The following is a 16065-nucleotide window of genomic DNA, read 5'->3' as shown; positions in this document are numbered from 1 at the left end:
TCAGAGGCTTTTGAAAAATAACTAGACAATGTTTCTGTAACAGACTAATTTCTGGCAAATCATGGCATGAGCTGTAATGTTTTGTTCCCATTGCCAAGTGAATTTCTTTTCAATGCCAATATTTTTTCAAAATAAAAATGTCTCCTCTTTCACCTGGTGCATCAATGAAATGGTGTTTTTGCAAAACACACTTAAGAACATTTTGCTTAAATCAAAGTGAATGAAATTTACTACTCAGACCTCAGGTTACAGGGAGAATGGACCCATTGGAAGACCCCTAATGCAGATCCCAGAATTCAGTGCAAGTAGCCCCCTTGCTAAGAAAAAAAGATTAGATGTGTCGGTGACAATAACTGGCAGAACTCAAGGATGTTCACTCAGGTTTGATTCCAGGATCCACCCATGGATACCAAAATCCCTGGATGCTCAAGTCCCATTATTATAGTGGCATAGTAAAATGATATCCCTTATGTAAAACAGCAAAATAAAAGTTTGCTTTTTGGACTAAAAATATTTTCAAGTTGTGGATGATGGAATATATAGATGCAGAATTTATGGTCTTTAAAAACATAATCCCATTATTTTCCTTTGCCATGCTGACAGCAAGCAAAGTCAGTGCAATTCTAGATCCTATACCCTAGATGATGAACCAAAGATTTGACTTGGTGTCCTGTGCTATTGAATCACAAACCCATCTGGAAGTGTGAAATAAGAATGATGAAATTCAGCATAAGAGAAGACAGGACATAGGATGACTGCATACAGTAAGGGAAATAATTCCATTAGAGGTCTTGCAAAATGGAACAGACAAGGCAATACAAAACAAGATATGGCCCACCTGCCATTAATTCTCTATGTACAGGTGTGAGGGAAAGTTTGTAAGCTTGTGGACATTCCATAAGGAATTCTTGCAGAGGATGGATACTGTCCAAAAGTTTAGCAGAAGTAGGATAGTACTCTAAGGTTGAATCTTTACTGGATCTGAACCCAGATTATCTTCTTATCCCAGATTATCTAGCAGTGTCAACTCATATAATCCAGTTCAAAGCAGGTAATCAGGGATGAGATCTTGGGATATAGGGCAGTGTAGATCTGGCCTGAGACAGGCATCCTCCAACGATGGCCCTCCATCTGTTTGGGCCCCCATTTCCCAGAATTCCAGACCATTGAACAAATTAGCTAGGGCTTCTGGGAGTTGGATGGTTAAACAACTAGAGGGCTGCCGTTCGGGGATGCCTACTCTAAGATATCTTCCCAGAATGATCACTTTAAGGTGTCTTCAGCATATCATTGTTTCATTTCCTCCCTTACATGGAATTCTCGATATCTGAACCACTGGAAATGCCTCTGTCTCCTTCCTCATCATGCATACTGGTCAACACTTCAAAGATATAACATGGGGGGGGGGGGGGGGAGGGAGGTATCTCTGTTTTTGTATGGACAAATAGAAAACTGCTTCTCTTTAGCTTGTCTGACTTTTGTAGTTACTCTGAGAAGCTATGGGCTCTGTTTATCCAACCACCAGCCCCTTCCAGCTCGCAGTTACTGTCACTACATATTTAAGTCACAATTGCTGCTCAGTTCCATTTCTCCTGTAACACTGGATAGTCAGACTGAGACAAAGTAAACATCAAATTCTGGGCCAACCCCCTTTTATCTTATTGAAAAGATAGACAATTATATATATATATATATATATATATATATATATATATATATATACACACACACACACATACATACACACAACACACGTGCGTGCACACATATATCTACTGGCTTTTCTATATGGGTACTGATAACTTCAGTATATTAATAACATCCTAGTCTGGTTAAGTTTTCATCAAACACACTGTGGAGAGCCAAACAAAACACTGGCCCCTTTGGCACACTGAACATGTCAGCAGATTCAGGTGTTTTGGACTAATGGCAAGATTGGATTCCTGGGCTCTCTGCCAGTACTCCTACTCAATAATGTCACTTTCCCTTGTCAAAGCAGTAGCTCCAATATTTGCTGATACCATCTATCAAAATGATAGGAGGAGAAACACTCTTTCCAATAGCTTATGAAGGACTTTGTGGCTCAGAATTATTTTAAACAAAATAAGTACACAGTTTAATACAGTAGCATTAACCTGTTTTATAGAGGGAGGCTGCCTTAAATATCCCACAGGTAAAACTAAAATTTTATTTTATTTCTTTATATTACTATTTTTTTGACTTCTTAAAAATTAACAATCAAAAATTAGAGTTACATTTATATCTTGTCTTGGCTATTGTGACCCTTTTGCTCTCTAATCTGCTGCTGTTAGTGCAGTAAGGTCAGCTGAACCCAGTGGAATTTGTTAAGAATATCAGAAAAAACTGTGGTGGACCAGACTGAAAAAATAGTCAATTTAGCTTTCTGTTCACACAATGGTCAACCAGATGCATCTGGAAAGCCTTCCAGTGAGACATGAGTTCAACATCTGCCTATCATATGGAGTTGAGACACAGCCATTCTGATCAGTAACCATTAATAGCTTAAGCTTCCCACTTTATATATATATATATATATATATATATATATATAAAGTTAAAAAGTAGATATTTTGACATTGAAAGTGAGAGAACAATATCATATATATTAAAGTAGGAAATAGAGAGAGAGAGAGAGAGAGAGAGGGAGAGAGAACAACCCCTCCCCCCCCCCCCCCCCCCCCCAAATCCCCACAGTTGGCTTCCTTCTTCTTTCTGACGGTCATAAGGTCTTCCTTTAGAAAGTGTTGTCTAATGATAGGACTATTTCCCCTCCGTATTTCTTTGACCTTATGATTGGTTCTTTTTAGCATATAAGATCTATTTTCAACTGTTTGAAATAATGCTTTACTGGATCCCAGTTAGTTTCTTTCTTTGGTAAACTTTGGTTTAGTGAAAGCCGATAGGTGAGTTTATCCGTGTTCATAATTTCTAGTACTTTTTTCAACGATTCTCTTTATACTTATCTTCTTTTATCTCTAACATTCCTAATAGAAAGAATTCAGGTTATCTTTGAATTTTAATTTTTAGAATCTTCTGTATAACATCATTTATATTCTTCCAAAACTTTTCAGCTTTTGGGCAAGTCTACCAGGTATGAAAAAAAGTACTTCCCACTTTAAAGCCTTTCAAGATGGCAGCCACCACAATAATGTATGGAATTGAATTCCACATTTCATGTGTATGACCTTCTCATCTATATCTGTCTCACTTTCATCTTTAGTTGGTGATTCCACAGGCATATGAGAAAGAAAAAGGGGCACACTACTGGGGAGGTTGTGGGTGGAATTTCGGGGAGGGGAATTACTTGTTTAAAAATGCATTTTAATTGTATTTGTTGTGTTTAATTGTATTTTTAACTAGATACACAATACTATTAATTGTTTTTTAAACTTTTTGTATTTGCTTTGTTTTAAATTGATCAAAGTGTGTGATTGTTAGCCACATTGAATCCCTTTGGTAGAAAAGGTGAGGTATAAATGTAGTAAATAAATAAATAAATCTAATAGTGTGAGAGAAGAGAAAACATTTTTTCCCTATCCATTTTCTCTCTGTTCATACTATAACCTTAAATCAGTGGTTCTCAACCTGTGGGTCCCCAGGTGTTTTGGCCTACAACTCCTAGAAATCCCAGCCAGTTTACCAGCTGTTAGGATTTCTGTGAGTTGAAGGCCAAAACATCTGGAGATCCACATATTGAGAACCACTGCCTTAAATGCTTCCATAGTATTTTTTACTTCTGAAAAAACAGGAACTGGGTTGGGATCCAAGAAGGTGTAAGTGAAATTTTAAAAATTCCTCATGGTTTCCTCCGAGCCCTAAACAGTAAAAATTTAGCTTATAAACTCCATAGGCAACATTTTTTATCTGCTGGTCTTTTGAGGGAAATAGTGCTGGTGATGAGTTCAGGATGTGTCCTAATCTTGGGTTAAAGTCAAAAGTGAAGGTGAAGGTGCGATAAATGCCTATACACTTGTTATCCTACCGTTTGACATATTTCATAGAACTAGAGAAACCAGAAGACTTGGCTTTCATCAAAGCATTCTGGAGTGGAATTAATGGAGAGATCTAAAGTAGAGGAGTGCTTATTTTTCAGATTCAGCCAACCTTATGTACCATGGATACTTTAATTTTTACATCTTGCCTCTTTTCTTTCTTTTCCCAGAGACCTGAGTTCTGAATTCTATAGATGGTTTCTCCCTTTCAAGAGGATTTCACTTGAATAGAAAACATGAAGAATACGAAACAGTTCAAACAAGTATCTGTCTCTGTCATTTGGCAGAACTCTTTGGCAGAAAGGGCTTTCTGTATAATCTCTTAACTGTGCACAAGATGATGAACTGCTCCTGTTGGGAAAATTAAATTGAATTTTGCGGTGCAAGAGGTTCTTCCCAAGGAGATGACTGAAATCATCATTTGATACAGGCATCAAATTTTCACATAAACCTGATGGCATTCAATCACAGAAGATTGCTGTTTAAGTGTTATCTTATGACTCCATTGCAGCTGAAAATTTCTCACTTCTTTTGGCTTTCCTGAGATGGTTGGAACAGCAGTTTCTACATCAGAAAGCATGGCCTTCACAGAGACATGGAAAGGCATGTCTGAATTCTGCATAACAAGGGCAGATTACACTGCCAAAACCCTTAAAATTCTGTGAAACCAATGTTTTATGCAATTTAAAGAACTGATGCAATTTTATTTATTTTTATAATCCCAGATAAAGAGTGTGTCTCATAATTAGATGGTCTTTATTTAAAAGGATAAAGCATTTGCAGTCAGCCTTGTATAAATTTTGAAATAGTCTCTGAATGCCATTTGATGATATCTTCTGTCCATGGTTTGGTCCTCAAAATCCAGGTCTTCCAAAGAAACAAAGCTTCATCCTTCTTAGTTTTTTCTATATTTCTTTTAAAATATCATTTTTACCATGCATGGGTTTATTGAAACCATAGTGTGCTTGGAACAGATGGTTCAAAAGGAGGCAGTATCTTTAAATGAACTCCATAAAACACTTAAATAAAAAAGCCTTGTTGGATGAGAGCCCAAGCATCTTTCTTACCTAGATCCCCTCCATGTAAGTCCAACGACAGGTCCTGAACACAATATGTTTAAGAAAGACTCAGCTGTGGTCTCTATCTAATTTCTCCAATGATTTTTTGGTTTTTTTTTTTATATCTTTCATGCACTCAGGACTTTTTTCACAAAAGCCATGGTGTATTTGCACACAAATGCAATGCTGCCTGTTAAACTGTGAACAAAGGCCTTATTCAGGAGGGAAAACAGGGATGCCACAGTTCAAAAGACAATTGCCTTTACTTCAAGAGTGACCCTTTGGAATTAGAGTGTTCTTGATAGTGCTAACTTATTCATATATTAAATATATGTTCCAGTGAGTTCAGTGAGGTTTATCTCTCAATAGCATGCAATGGAGAGCCAGTACGGTGTAGTGGTTTGATCATTGGACTATAACCGTGGAGACCAGGGTTGAAATCCCTGCTCATCCATGGAAACCCACTGGATGATCTTGGGCAAGTCACACTCAGCCTCTGAGGAAAGAAGGTAAAGGCAAAACCCCTTCAAACAATTCTTGCCAAGAAAGCACCATGATATATTCGCCTTAGGGGTAACATAGGTTAGAAACAACTTGGAGGCACACAGCAACAACTGATAACCCTCCAGCTTCTCATGTCTTTTATTTACTTTGAATTATTATGAAATGAGAAGCATCATTTTGATGAATGTAGAGATGTCAAGAAAAATAATGATTCAGAGTATATACTTTTGCTGGCAATTGTGCATATCAAATACACACACACTTTCATTTTAAGCATTTTATTCCTAATTTATCATATGGTAAAGAGAATCTGCATTTGATTACAGTTTTCTTATAGAAACTGACTGAAATATAACAGTATGATGTTATATTTCATTTTGAGATACTGCCTCCTGCTAGGCAAACTGACACTTTTCCAGCTCCTACTACAGCTTTCTCTTCCCATGCTAAAAATCTGTTTTAGAGACTTTCTCAGCCATTCATAGGAGGCTATGGGAAAGAAGGGCAAGAGGGACAATGAATTGCTGATTCAGGTGGAAATGTTGGTGGTCGGGGGGGGGGGGGCAGCAAAAGCACACCACTGGATCTTGGTCATAACTTTATTGTATTCCATGTGTGTGGGTGTGTGCTTGACTTGGCCATGGGGAGGTGCTGTTGTTTCATTTTTCCATGCCAAGGAGCCTGTTGTCCATGGACACCTTCCTGATCGAATTGCCAGCATGTTTTGCAGGGGCGCCTTTTACCTTCCCGCCACAGTTGTACATATTTATCTACTCACATTGCTGTTTTAAAACGCTAGGTAAGCAGAAGCTAGGGCTGATGGCGAGAGCTCACCCCAACCCGATGTGCTAACTGCAGCCCCAATACATATCCATTCTATGTGATAGGCAATCAGAACAATTATTATAGCTGTGTCTTTTACCATTTCAATAACTATTTTTTTCCACTGAAACCATGCTTTTTGTTTATTAGATATAAAAGAAGAAGCATGCAAAATTAAGTTATGCTGTTTTTTGTTTGTGTTGTAATTAACTGATTTTTAGTAATAATGGATTAGACCCACTGAAATATGTGGGGCTTGCACTGGTCATGATGATATTAAATTACATTTATTTCAGAAAGTATGGTTCCAAAGCAGTTCTCTTGAGATATTAAAGGTCTTTCTTCCTCTTTCTCCATCTACTAAAATTTTATGGAAACTATTGACTGGTTTAGTTAGCAACTCTTATACATATCAATTAGAATTCGATAAAGAATGCAGTGCAACATACAGCTAGCTTTTCCTAATCCTGATATATTCACATTTTTTTTGTAAATGTTGTGTTTAAAATATTATTTCTTACTTACCTGAACACTGTAATGCTCTAATATGATCTAGAGGTAGTATAATTTTAAGCAAACTGAATGTATAATTTTTGAAGATTTTTTAAAGTTTTATAAAGTATGTGTGGTTATTTAAATATTTGTGAGATTAGTAACATTATCTCAAGATAAATTTTTCTTGGAAAGTACTTACTTCCAATAGAATACACTTAGGATTGAACTTTTACTTCAGAATTCATGGTTGATAACAATTTTATGTGACATTAAGGTAAAGAGCACTTATGCCTATTGATTTTCATTGGATTAAGAGTTCTTAAATTTGTGTCTGGAATAAATTATGAATGAGTTCAACATTGAAGAGACCCTATTAAATAAATCTTTAAAAAAATGGAGAAAGGAAGATGAGAGGGTTCATTAATCAGATATGTTTGCTACTATCTTTCCTACTATTTCCTCTCTCACAACTGGATTTCCTCAGAAATAAGTGCCTCAGAAATCAGACTTGCAAATTAAGTCATTGTTTACCATCCAGTGATTATTCACAAAACAAAGCATGCTTAATGCAAGGGATGTAGGAAAGTAGATTACATTTAATAAACAAAAGTCTCAGAAGTGTTTGGAAAAAATATGTGATTAACATATTGCCTTGTTAGACCAAACTGTGGTGAGTGTATCCTAGCATATATCCTTGCTGTATTTATTATTTCATTTTTAAAAGAATTTCATTGTCACTTCTGAAAAGAAGCTCTCAGCCTCTGAAGAAATATAGTAGAATTTTGTGGGCGCATTATGCTGCTTGTCACTAATGATATCAGAGAAAAATACAGTAGATGCCTGAAGTATTCATACAATCTTCTTCAAACTAGTTAATAGAAAACTCCCCAGTAATAAGATATTGCTGTTTGAGAAGCAAGGAAATGCAATTCCTCTGTAACAGAAGCTCTTCCTTTACAGAAAGCTAAAGTAACAGCTCTATATCTGAGTACTCTAAAATTATATTCTAGAAAGACTTCCAAGTCACGAGAACTAGACATTTCTATATTGAGTGCCTCAGCACAAGGTGTATATAGCCTTCTATAAATGGCCATTGCTGGTAGTAGGATCTAAATTATTCTGATCCTTTTACTCAGGTTGAGATCCTTGTTTGTTTTGCTTTTTAATTGCAGCTGTATTATATTGTTGGTGTTTTATGTATGGAGATGAATTTTCCATCTGTTATTGATCAATAAAGCATTTTTATTAGTTGGTTATGCCTCATATTTTGTTAGTTGGATAGTACAGTGAGCCCTTGGTATAAGAAACCCTTATATAAAACAGCAAAAAATACCCACATATGAGTGCTAGTTAGAGCTGTGAAATGACAGGAGGCTGCAGTAGGGAATGCCTATACCCCACCGTAGACTCAAAATTTGACCATGGTTGGGTGGATATGTAGAATTAACAATGTCTTCACTTTCTAATGCATCTGTAGTCTTGCAGATACAAACTTGATGTGAATGGATGTAGTTTTATTGATCAGATCATTTTGTTTTTTTCTGCACATTCAGTTTGCTGAAATTTAGATGGTTAGGGTTGTTTCAGATCAACCTTCTTCCAGAATTTAGAAAATGGTGTTTCTGAGGCCCTCAACATTGTATCACTGCAGCTGCAGTCTTCAAAAAGTAACTATTTACTTTCTTATTATTCAAAAGTAAAACAGTTACTAGTAAGTATATATTTAAAATAGTGAGTCCACATGCTGTGGTGGTTTGACTGCTGGCCTAGGATATTGGGAAAACATGGTGCTCAGCTGCAGAAACCCACTGGATGACCTTAGACAAGCCACTCAGAAAGCAGCAATGGCCCTATGATGAGGGTCTTCATAAGCCAAATCCAGCTTGAAGCCATATAGCATAGTTGTTTATTTAGACGTTTCTTTTTTTAAAAAATCAGCATTTCACAAATCACTGGTCTGTTTTTCACAACACATATGTAAGAAAAACAGTTGTAACTATACCTTAAAAGAGTTGAAATTATTTCTTATCATGTTGCAATTATAATGTAATTTGCAAATTTTGGAAAAAAATAGACCCATTTATGATCCTACAGCAAGCTGGTTTCGGGAAAGGGAAACGCTGCACATCACAAGTGCTGAACATGACTCAGCATATAGAAGATGGTTAAGAAAGACAACAGATTTCTTATGATTATAAAGCAAAAGGTGGGTACTAGAAATTATATCCTATGAAAGCTGAGTAGCACAACTTGGGGATCACAACCAGGGCCGTAGACAGAAAAAAATTTCGGGAGGGGTTGAAATTTTCGGGGGGGGGGGGTTGAAAATTTCATGGGTGTGTGTGTGTGTTGAAACTGCCTCCTAGCTCACGCTGAAGCAAAGAGCATAGCAGGGGGCAGAGCAGCCTTCAATAGCCTGCAGCTCTGCCCCTGTCAACCACCTCCACCAAGTTAGGCCTCCTTAATGAGAGCATTCAACACACACACACCCAACTTGGTTGCTTCACTACATCGGCTATTGCTGCAAGTAATGACAGTGTGAATAAATTGTCAATATTTGCTTGAGAAAGTGCTTACAGTTCTGGAGGGACTCTTAATTTTTTTGCATCTCATAGACTTTGCATGGGGATTTGGTTAACCAGTTAAAATTCATGAGTAAACCAGGTTTTTTTTAAAAAATAAATCTGAAACATTTCGGGGGGGGGGGTTTGAACCCCTAACCCCCTCCCCTCGCTAGAGGCCTGATCACAACCAGACACAGTGAAGATATACCCTTGCGCTTTGCTGCTCAGCTGCTGAATATGAATGCCCAGTGTGGAATACGTCTTACCACATTAAAACAGTGGATGTGGCTCTTAATTAGACATGCTGCATTATCACAGGATGTCTACGCCTCACACCACTGGAGAAATATACTGTTTAGGAGATATCGCACCACCTGAAATCCATCAGAAAGTGGCATCCTGTAATGAAAGGCATTGACATCTCCAGCCCATCCTCTGTTTCGATATCAGCCAGTATGCCAATGGCTTAAATCAAGAAATAGCTTCCTAGATCTACAAAGATACAAGAACACCTCAGTAAGCAAGAGTCAAAAAGTGGCAGGTTAAAATCTGGAACCTCAGTCAGTGGCTGATACCAGATGAGAAACTCCGTCCTGGGCACACAGAAGACTGGCTGATTTGGAAGGCTCTGAACAGACAGCACTCTGGCACCACCAGATGCAGAGGCTATAAAGTGGAGTTCATGATATGCAAGTGTGGAGAAGAGCAAGCCACAAACCACTTACTACAATGTAGTCTGAACCCTGCCACATGCATAATGGAGGACCTTCATACAGCGACACCAGAGTTACTCGAAGTGACCAGCTTTTGGTCAAAGAAAATTTAGTATAATGCCAAGTTCTTAAACTTTGTTTGTGGTTTTTCTATACATTATAACTGTTGCAACTCAGGGTAGCTTCACCTTGCTCAAGACACCACCACATACCAAGGCTGTAGGTTTTGTAGTTTAGTGAGAAAAAGCAAAATCAAAACAGAGGAATAAAGATACAAAAGTTCAATAGGCAAAACAGAGTCTTAAATGCAATGGCAAAGTTTCCAAGATCCAAAGGCAAATTACATGAAGCATAATCCCTTAGCAATGGTCAAGCAAGAGTCTATGGTAGACAGGTAAAATCAGGATCAAAATCCAAGTCTCAAAGAAGCCAGGAGCATTCCGCAAAAGCCAAGGTAATTCCACAGAAGTTAACAGGGAAAGAGCAACATTGGACTGACAAGAAATGTCTGTCGGCTACATCATTAAATAAGTTTCCCTGACATGAAAGCATTGCGTTGACCTTTGGCTTCACGCTTGCTGGCCAGACGTGTACTTCTGCGAATTCTTAATTGTAAACAATCCTGTCTACTCATTGATTCACTATTATCTTCAAGGCTAAACAACTAATTATCTTGGCCCAGCTGGGCCTGATCACTCTGGGAACCGAAAGGAATCTCCACCTGCACTTGTGGAGTTTCAATATCTCTATCAAAAGGCACATTCCTTTCCCTGGGGAACAGGCTTGCTGTTTCTTCTTCAGAAGCCACACTATCAGCCGTGTCTGGAACATGTACAGGAATCTGTAACCTATCAGCCTTCTTGTCATCCTGCAGAAAGTCAAGCTCAGAAGGCCCAGTAGGCCCAAAAGGCCCAAACAATTCAGTCTCAGGCTCAGGCTCAGACTGAGCCACAACAATAACTGTATTTTCAATTTGCTTCTGACATGATGAATGAATTCTAAATTTACAAATGCTTTTGTTGACAACTGCTCCTCAATTAATTGTAACTAGTTGCTTCCATGGAAATTATTCCACATGGAAATATATCTAGAGGTGATGAAGTAGTTCAAACAAAGCAGTTAGATATTGTATTCCTTCTCAGTTCAAGGAATGTTTACATTGCCCCTACCCTCGTGGTATCATAGGCTCATGTGGTATTTTACAGCATAAAAGGGGGATTGCCTTGTAGCTTCAGGGGTTCAAGGATTGCGAGGGATGGATGGACAGATAGACACACACATATACCAATGCATGGAATCAACAAGCCACACAATTCCAACCTTGATCTGTAATAATGAACCAATGCTGTTTTACAAAATAATAATGATAATAATAATATCCATAATGTGAAAAATGGAACTTCTTAATTGCAGCAAATGAAGCCATTGCTAAAATTACATAGCTGTAAAGACCAATCGAAAACCTGGCAACCCTTGTTCCCACTTCTTTCAGCCAGAGCTGGCCTGTAGCACCTTCTGGCATTGTCTCCTTTAAAGCCTTGGATTGGCTTTGCTTCTAGCCAGAGATGAAACAGGCAAGCTGCTATGCCCTTCTTTCCATTCTCTTTGTATTCATCTGGAAGACGACCACAAAAGCCAGACTTGCTCCTGAGAAGCAATGGAGTGAGAATAAACAAATCCAGCAGCTACCCATTTGCCTTTCAGTGTTGTTAGTGTATAAATGGCAAACCAAGTGTGACCAAGATTACAGGATCTGAATGGCTGCTGAAGCTTCTACTAACAATGTTGGGAAATTACTGTTTTACAGGCGTTTTAAGGAGCAAAGCATCCTGCTGGATATGACAAACTCCACAGTTTTGTTGCCGCTCTCATTATTTTTTCAATATTTTGCTTACTCCACTCTTTGCATTATCTGCATTTCCACATTTCCTTCATTGTTCCTTGTTTAGCCTATCTGCCAAGTCCTGTTTCCACATATCCAGACAGCATTGCCCATTCAGCTCCTTCTGCTTCCCTTGTATGGGCATTCAAGGCCAGTAAAAACAACCTTCTTAATATGGAGAAATGATAACACTATGTAACACAATTTTTGTGCCTGGGTTATTCATGTCATTTCCTAAGTGGTTCTATCATAAAAACATGGGGTCAATGTATTAAATGTAAAAAAAAAAAACCAACCCTTTTTTGGGGGTCATCCTGCTGCACATCTTACAATAGTTTTATCTTATATAATAATAATAATAATAATAATAATAATAATAATAATAATAATAATTAGAACGGCACAGACTCTGGCACAAGCCAGTAAAGGTGGTCCCAGTGGTGATCGGCACACTGGGTGCAGTGCCTAAAGACCTTGGCCTGCACAATCGGCGCTGACAAAATTACCTTCTGCCAGTTGCAGAAGGCCACTTTACTGGGATCTGCACACATTATTCGCCGATACATCACACAGACCTGGACCCTTGGGAAATGTCCGACATGTGATTCAATTCAACAGCCAGCAGAGTGTCTGCTGTGGATTCATCTTGTTGTGTTTCAAATAATAATAATAATAATAATAATAATAATAATAATAATAATAGGGCGGTTTCCAAGTAACATCACCAAAACATACAACGTAAACAGCATGACATATCTTCTAGAGTCTCAACCACTTCAACGTAGTTTGTAGCAGCCACCAAAACAATGTTTCTGGAATATACCAACTACCTTCAAAATAAGTACCACACAAATAAATAGAAAATAACACTTTAAAACCAGAGACAGATGCTTTTAAAATGAAGACATTTTACATTCATTTTGATGTAAAGTAGATGTACCTGTAATCAATATAGCGGTTGTCTATTGTTATAATTTTGTTGTTTATATATTGTCTCTTTTTATATTTTATTAGCTCTTGAAGAAGACCTTGAAATATTACCACACCAAAATGCCTTCTCCATTCTTCTCCCCTGAACTATTCTTCTAAGATCTCCATATTCTCTCTAATGTAAAAACCTTTTATCTCAACAGAATTTTCCAAAACCAATCTTCCCTGAGGACCTCATCATGTTAGAGAATGAATCCACTTTAAATCCGGTTGCAGCGTCCTGCAGAATTCTGGGGTTTGTAGTTTAGGGAGGAGCTGCAGAATATTGCAGGAGGCAGAAACCATATTTAAAGTGGATTCTCTAGAGTGATGAAGTAGCCTGTGATGCTAAATTGCTTTATGTCAGCAGATGCTCCAGATCTACTGCAAACTGAGGTCAGAGTACTAAAGTAGTTTGGCCCCAGTTAGCTCAAAAGAGATGAGAGGAGATAGAATCTTGCCCTTCCCAGTAGACTCCAGCAAAAGCAAATTGCTTCAGCCTCTCCTAGGGAGCTTCCGGACAGCGTTAAAAAGCGGGACAAATAATTGGGGCAAAAATTGTGGGACCTGACAGCACGTCCAAACACAAGGCCTGTCAGTCCTGGTAACTGGTTCCCCACCATCCTGACACCTTCATTTGTAACAAATTTTAGAAATCCACAAGATGAATGGGGAACATCCAGCAGAAAATTACTTTAAAAAAAAAAATTACTCTCCGAGAGAGACTGGGTCTCATATGTGCTCACGTGGATATCTAAATGTAGACCCAAGCACATTTCTCCTACCCTACTATAAATTAAAGCTCTGTTTAATTTTGTAAACATCAGAACAAAAAAATGTTGCAGAGAGTTCGCATTCTAATTGTTTTCCCTCTGTGCTTCCATTTAACCATCTGTGTGTTCATGGCTCCATTTATTTACCACCCAGATCAGCTGTTTTGGGATATTAAAAAGCGCACACAAACTGGAGTAGTTCACATCAGGGTATACGAACAAAATCACATATGAATATGTGCAATTTTTTTGGCTGAAATCGGGTTTTAAAAACACCTTTTAAACATGTTTTTCAGCTGTTAATTTGAATCAGCAAGCATTTTTGTGAAATATAATTTAGCCAACCCCTGCGCCTTTATCCTGGTTTCTTCTGTGTTTTAGAGTATGTGTAGAAGGGCCCCACATTTATCTGTTCTTCCTTTTAAATAGCTTTTGCCATCTTGTCCTTATTTTCCCTTGTGAAAATAACATTTGTTTTCATCAAATGTTCCAGCCCAGGTTTTGCTTGTAAATATGGAATAGTGATATCAGATCCATTGTTAGTAGCTTGTGCTGAAATGCAGATCAAAAGCTTTTAAAGTTTGCCACAGAAAGGTTTTACAGCACATTTAATAGCAAGTCCCCAACTAAGGTAGGCCCATTAAATCAATGGGGTTTGTAAGCATCTTTGTTTACCATTCAGTAATTTATTGAATGTATCTATACTGTAACTGAGGCTTATTATTAGAAAGGGAATCTACACAACAGTTTAACAGGAGACAATAGTGCTTGCTTTGCTTGCATATGCACAACTATTTGAGTTTGGACTTGCAGTGTTTATACATAAGAAGCATTACTCCATCTTAATACTCTATCGTAATCAGATAAAAGGCTGAACAGGAATGGAAAGAGATGACCCAGTTCTCCAGTGCTTCTTCACCTCTTCCCTCTCATATACATTGCTTTTTCTCTCTCTTGCCAGCCCTTCCCATGAGATGGAGCTACATTTGCACATTGGTTTTACATGTGACTTTTGCATACAGGGCATGGGTTGGATTGCCCTGAGTCAACTAAGTAATAATACTTGGGACACAAATCAAACCCAAAGTTACTAAAGATGAACATGGACAAAGACAGGGTGGCTTCTATAGGGATCAGACATTCATGCCTATACTTGATGATTACTAAAGAAAAAGAAGCAAACTGATAACACTTCTTCATGATTTAGGTTGTTTGCTTTCCCTTTCTCCCTTTTCTTCCATTCTACACTTAAAGGTAGCCTGGTAAAATAAAGAGCAGGGCTCATGTTTCTTTAATGATTGTGTATAAGAGAGTATGCGCAATTCCAGAGGTTAGCCAGAAGAGATAAGGAACTATTTTTAAATAAGCAATGCATGGAAGTGGAAGAAGACAACAGAATAGGAAGGACAAGAGACCTCTTCCAGAAAATTAGAAACATTGGAGGTAAATTTCAGGCAAAAATTGGTATGATAAGAAACAAAGATGGCAGGGACCTAACAGAAGCTGAAGAGATCAAGAGAAGGTGGCGAGACTATACAGAAGATCTGTATAGGAAGGATAATAATATTGAGGATAGTTTTGACGATGTGGTGAATGAATTAGAACCAGACATCCTGAGGAGTGAGGTGGAATGGGCCTTAAGAAGCATTGCTAACAACAAGGCAGCAGGAGACGACGGGATTCCAGCTGAACTGTTTAAAATCTTAAAAGATGATGCTGTCAAGGTGATGCATGCCATTTGCCAGCAAATATGGAAAACACAAGAATGGCCATCAGACTGGAAAAAATCAACTTATATCCCCATACCAAAAAAGGGAAATGCAAAAGACTGCTCCAACTTCCGTACAGTGGCCCTTATTTCTCATGCCAGTAAGGTAATGCTCAAGATCCTGCAAGGAAGACTCCAGCAATACATGGAGCGAGAGTTGCCAGATGTTCAGGCTGGGTTTAGAAAAGGTAGAGGAACGAGAGACCAAATTGCCAATATCCGCTGGATAATGGAGAAAAGCAGGGAGTTTCAGAAAAACATCTACTTCTGCTTCATTGACTATTCTAAAGCCTTTGACTGTGTGGATCATAATAAATTGTGGCAAGTTCTTAGTGGGATGGGCATCCCAAGCCACCTTGTCTCTCTCCTGAGGAATCTGTACAAGGACCAAGTAGCAACAGTCAGAACTGACCACGGAACAACAGACTGGTTCAAGATTGGGAAAGGCGTACGGCAAGGCTGCATCCTCTCACCCAACCTTTTTAACTTGTATGCAGAACACAT

General features: G+C 38.1%; 1 protein-coding gene across 1 annotated transcript in view; it reads left to right on the top strand.

Annotated features, from left to right (window-relative positions):
* The window catches only part of NINJ1 (ninjurin 1), a 34625-nt gene extending 26481 nt beyond the window's left edge, over window positions 1-8144 (top strand). Inside the window, exon 4 of the mRNA XM_060766020.2 lies at window positions 4184-8144. The gene's annotated coding sequence lies outside the window, so the exon portion shown is untranslated. The remainder of the gene's footprint in view (window positions 1-4183) is intronic.
* Window positions 8145-16065: the final 7921 nt, after the last annotated feature.

Source organism: Anolis sagrei, chromosome 2 (genome assembly GCF_037176765.1).
Source record: "Anolis sagrei isolate rAnoSag1 chromosome 2, rAnoSag1.mat, whole genome shotgun sequence".
In the NCBI taxonomy this organism is placed as follows: domain Eukaryota; kingdom Metazoa; phylum Chordata; class Lepidosauria; order Squamata; family Dactyloidae; genus Anolis; species Anolis sagrei.
Note: the sequence above shows the minus strand (reverse complement) of the source record. Positions and strands in the feature narration are given on the sequence as shown.